Source organism: Microtus ochrogaster, chromosome 6 (assembly GCF_000317375.1).
Source record: "Microtus ochrogaster isolate Prairie Vole_2 chromosome 6, MicOch1.0, whole genome shotgun sequence".
Classification (NCBI taxonomy): domain Eukaryota; kingdom Metazoa; phylum Chordata; class Mammalia; order Rodentia; family Cricetidae; genus Microtus; species Microtus ochrogaster.
Genome location: NC_022013.1, coordinates 36,259,810 through 36,265,712, shown reverse-complemented (window position 1 = coordinate 36,265,712; position 5,903 = coordinate 36,259,810).

The following is a 5,903-nucleotide window of genomic DNA, read 5'->3' as shown; positions in this document are numbered from 1 at the left end:
AGAAAAAAGTGAGAAGGGTTGGATGGGGAGAACTTGGGGCAACGGGATGATTGGGATACAGGAAGGTAGGATAGGGGGGCAGGGAAGCACATATCTTAATTAAGGGAGCCATCGTAGGGTTGGGTAGTGACTTAATTCTAACTTCTAAAACAATGAAAACTACTCTCTCCTAAGAGTTCTGCACGAATAAATGAGCTAGTAGATAAACTGTTCCAGGCAGGTTGACTTTCTGCACAAGTAACATTTTCCATTCTAGTAAAGTTCAACTGACTTTGACTTCTCTGAACTGGCTGTTGGGAAATTGCCCTCAGAGCTTTATTGGAACTGCTGCCGTCTTGGTAATGAAATGTTGTGTTGTGAAAGTCATGCTCAGAGTGTTGATTCTGTTCCTAAGTGACATTGTTGGAGCATAACACATATTTAGTTACCTACCTGACAAGTTGTCTATTTAACACAGGGAAAAATGATCTGACTGTGATTGATGGGCCAGCTGCCCCTTCTCAGTGATGGGGAAAATGAGTTGAGTCAAAACAGATCTAGCTACACAAGGGCAAGTGTGTTTGCAGTGGAATTCCTCATTTCTCTTCATTTAGGGAAGGTTTTCCTTTGTGCTTATATTCCCACAGTCTCCAATCTACCAACCACTGTGATTATTGCTTTTTACTCTTCACTTTGAAATTACATTAGAAGCATTATTCTGCAGTGATCTGCATTAGAGAAAGACTTTTTATACATTTTACTACATGCTGTCTTGGTCAAGGACAACAATATTGAAAATTAGAGTCCTAGCTACGGACTACTTACTGAATCATTTACTTCTGGATTCAAGTTTCCTTTGTTCTTTTGACTTGAACTCTTTGATAGTTTGCTTGCTTTTTACTTGTGTATCAATAAAGCAAATATTTTTTGCATAAAACTAAATAATTATAACTTTGGCGATGTACAAAAAATGTAGTTCCTAAGGATATTAAAAGCTGTTGCTATATTACTTTCAAGCTCCAAACACTAATGTGATTGACTCTGTTGTGACTATTCAGAAAATGCTTAACAAATGCTCAGTTGAGTGAAAGAGTAGATATTTAGGTGGTAATTTGAAAGGTTCTCCAAATGAAAATAAGTCTTAGAAACACCAATGTAGGTACATTGGGCCAGGTAAGAAAAGAATTAGAAACAGAGAGTTAGAAGCAAGAAATTCTATAAATGGAATTGTCTAAAATGTTTAGAAATCAGTCCTCTGTTCCAAGTGAGGCTGGTGAAGATCTTTTTCCCATTCTGTAGGCTGCCATTGATGGTGTCCCTTTGCCTTAGAGATATGTTTCTGTTCCCTGAGGTCCAATTTATTACTTGTCAATCTTAGTGTCAGTGATATTGGTGTTCTCTTAAGAAAGTTGTCGCAAGAGATCTTGTTTTTGTTTATTTTTTCTACTTCCCATGTAGATTAGTACTATGTAAGTCTCTCTTAGTGTCCTCATTGGTGTCTAAGGTCTCTAGGATCTCATGCAGATCTTGGGGGATGGCTGAAGGGAGAGGGGAGAGGCAGTGAAGGGAGCAGAGAAAAACGTAGAGCTCAATAAAAATCAACAAAAAAAGAAAAAGAAAGTTGTCCCCTCTGCCTATATGTTCAAGGTCATTTCCCATTTTTTCTCTTATATCAAATTCTTGAAATATGTTGAGATCTTTAATCCACTTCTACTTGAGTTCTGAGCAGGGAGATAGAGATGGATATATTTGCATTCTTTCACATGTAAACATATAGTATAACCAGTGCCATATGTTGAAGTTGCTCTCTTTTTTTTCCATTGTATAGTTTTGGCTTCTATATCAGAAATCCATTGTACATGGAGGTGTGGATTTATGTCTGATTCTTTTATTCAATCCTTTGATCCACCTGTCTGCTTCCCTGTCTTTCAATCTAATGTGGTTTTTATTACTAGAACTCAAAAATTATATATCAATAAATTACAAAATACAATTAAAAGATGGGGTAGATTCACCAACAGAATAATATCTCATCAGAAGAATATCAAAGTTCAGGAAACACTTAAGGAGATATTCAACATTCTTAACCATCAGGGGAATGCAAAAACAAAATAACTATGAGGTTCTCTCTTAAACTTGTCAGAATGACTAAGATCAAAAACACAAGTGACAGCTGATTCTGACCAGGATGTGGAACAAGGGGAATGCCCCTCCATTGATGATGGGAGTACAAATTTGCACAGCCACGTTGAAAATCAAAATGGTAATTTCTCAGAAAAAAATGGGACTATATCTACCTCAAGTCCTAGATATACTATTCTTGAGCAGATCCCCAAATGATGTTATATCATACCACAGAACATTTGTTCAACTATATTCATAGCAACTTTGTTCATAATAGCCAGAATCTGGAAACTAACTAGATGTTCCTCAGCAGAGGAATGGATAAAGAAAATGTGTGATACATTTATACAATGGAGTATAATTCAGCTATTAAAAATAATAACTTAAGGAAATTTAAAGACAAGTGGATGGAACTAGAAAAAAGATCAGTCTGTGTGAGGTAACCCAGATTGAAGAAGACTAGCATGGTATGTACCAGTTCATAGGGGAATATTAGCTGTAAATCAGAGAATAACTATGGTAAAATCCACACACTCAGAAAGACTAGGTAACAAAAAGGGTTTATGGTGGACACCTGGATTTATCTGGGAAGGGGAAATAGAAGAGATTTTTATTTTAGTAAACTGAGAATATGTCAGGATGGGAACACAAGCAATCAGAATGAGGGAGTGAGGAAGGGAAGAATACTGAAAGAGGCAACTAGAAAGGGTAGGCATTTCAGGGGCAGGTAAAAACTTAGAACATAGGTAATCTCCCAGGAATCAACAATAATGGGCCAGCTAAGATTCTTAGCAATAGCAGATATGTAGCCTAAACTGGCCATTTAATATGACCAGATTGGTGCTGGTCTCACTTGTTCTCAAGAGGCTACAGGATTCAAGGACACCACAAGAAAACACACAGAATCAACTAACCTGGGCTCAAGGGGTCTCACAGAGACCAAACTGACAACCAGGGAGTAGGCAGAGTCAGATATTGGTTGATTACTCTCACAATTGTACCAGCGTATCTTGCAAACAGGTTACTCTTATAGGTCCAATGATTTGTAGCTGTGTTGGTGTTTATCTTTCTCCTTGGTGACATGTAAAGTACCTTTCAGAGACATGAATCCTTTTCCTTAGGTGTTAAGGCTCTAGGGAGGCACTTGCTTGACTGCTATATGTTCAATGAGTTATGTTTGTGTTTTCCCCATTTATAGGACCTTACCAACAGTGTGTTGAGAGACAGCAATGTAGAAGGGAGTGGTGGGCTGCGTTCCTGCCTCCAGTCTCCCGGCCGCCTGGCTAGCTTATGCCCCAAAATAACAACACACAAGTTGTATTCATTTAAACACTGCCTGGCCCATTATTTTCAGCCTCTTATTGGCTAATTCTCATATCTTGATTAACCCATTTCTAATAAGCTGTGTAGCTCCATGAGGTGGTGGCTTACTGGGGAATATTCAGCATGTCTGTCCTGGTGGCTGGCTCCATAGTGTCTGTCTGGAGAGGAGAGGCATGGCATGTACCTGAGGCATCTGCCTCATTGCCTTCTACCCAACATCTTGTTCTGTTTACTCCACCCACCTACGGGCTGGCCTATCAAATGGCCAAGGCAGTTTCTTTATTAACCAATGAAATCAAGACAAAACAGAAGACTCTCCAACATCACAGCAATGCCCATGGCAATAGCCTGGGTGATTTAGGGAATCCTGGAATCAACTTTGGTCAACAATTCAATTATGTTACCCAATTGAGTTCCTGAAAATTTAATTTGCTGATACAAGATGTCCAGTTGGGGACTCTGTCTCCCTGTGATTTGACAATTTTATTTAGATAACCATTATATATGTATATATTTTAGAAAGCTTCTACTCTATTAGGTTTCCATGTAACAAATGGGCCTTAATTTTAGCTATCCCACATGTCTTTCCTCCCTTGTTCCCTTCTGTCCCCTCCCTGTTTGATGCTTCTATTCCAGTTCCCATGAGTCCTGTCCTATCTAGAAGTATGTATTGTATTTCCCCTTCCTAGGAAGATATACCTGTATGCACTAATTCCTTACTCTCTACCTAACCTCTGTGGTTATGGAAATTATATCTTGCTTATTAATGACTTAATAGTTTATACCCACATATAAGAAAAAAACATGTTTTTCTTTCTGAGTCTGGATTACCTCACTCAGGATGGTAGTCTTTTTTGGTTATATCATTTGTCTATGAATTTCTTGATTTCTTTCTTAACAGTTGTATATTATTAAACTCTGTAAATGTGACACATTTTCTTTACCCATTCATCTGTTAAATGATAGTTGATTGCTACCAATTTCCTACTATTATGGAATGAGAAGCAATAAATGGGGCTGAAGATGTATCATTTGGATATAAGCCCAAGAGTGGTCTAATTAGATATTTGGCTATGTCAATTCCCATTTCACTTTGAAACAACCACAGATAGTCAGTATAATTCCATACTGACAGCTTAAGTTTGTACTCCTATTAGGAAGAGATGAGTGTTCCCCTCACTTCACTTCATATCTTCACCAGCATGAGCTATGTTTTATTTTATTGATCTTGACCAAAATGACTAGTGTAAACTGAAATCTCAAAGCAGTTTTGATTTTTGTTTTCATGATGACTACAGGTGATGAACATATCTTCAGGAGTCTCTCAGCCATTAGAGTTTCCTCATTTGAGCATTATCTCATTAGTAATGTTTCCCATTTTCTAATTGGGTTATTTGTTTTCTTGGTGTTCAATTTCTTAATTTCTTTATATATTGTGAATATTAGCCCTCTATTGGATGTAGAGTAATTAAAAATAGTTTTCAAATGACCTAAGCTTCTGTTATCTAAATGATGGTATTATTTGAAGGAGAGAAGTCTTTCAGTTTTATAATATGCCATTTATTAATTTTTGTTCTTAATACCTGTGCCTGAAGTGTTCAGTTAAGAAATTCCTTCCCAGGTGCTGAGGAATCCCATCTGGACAGGTGAGTGTGTGCTATCCAGGGGTGGATTATCCCTGAAGAGAGCACAAACTCCCCTCCCTCAGCTCCTTCTGCAGGGCTGTCTTTCTTTTGCACGACCCAGACCCCCAGCACCCCTCCCCAACCCTGCCCTGCTCTATGATAGGACCAGTGCTCAAGAATAGTTCTAAGCTCCTACACCCAGAGCAGTGAGTGCCTGCCTACAGGGTAGGCCTCAGGGTCCCCTGTAAGGGAACCCCGGCACCTTAACTCCTGCACCAGGCTTCCTGTGCTCTTCTGGATGCTGCCCCCCCTTGATCCATTCATCCTTTTGTCACCTAAACAATGGGCTACCAGGAGGCCCTGTTTAGTTGCTGAGGAATCCCATCTGGATGGGGGAGTGTGTGCTATCCAGGGGCGGATTGTCCCAGATTAGAGCACAAACCCCCCTGCCCCAGCTCCTTCTGCAGGGCTGTCTCCCTTACACACGACCCCCCCCCAGTCTTTGTTTTCTGCAAGGTCCTTTGCTCAGGAACAGTTTTCTGCTCCTACACTAAGGCTACCCACCCAGAGCAGTGAGAGCCTACCTACACGGCAGGCCTCAAGGACCTCCGGTAAGGGAGCACATACACCTTCAGCCTGTGTGGCAGGGTGTCCTGTGTTCTACTCGTCTCCACCCTGCCCCCCAAGTTCCCCCTTTTGTCCTCGGGTCATTGGACTACCAGACGTCCATGTTTTGGTGCTGAGGAGTTCATCTGGATGGGAACGGTTCCTACTTCTACACTGAAGAGATACACACCCAGAGAGTCAATCACAGCAAAGACTGGACCAAGACACCAGGCCTCTCCTGGCTCC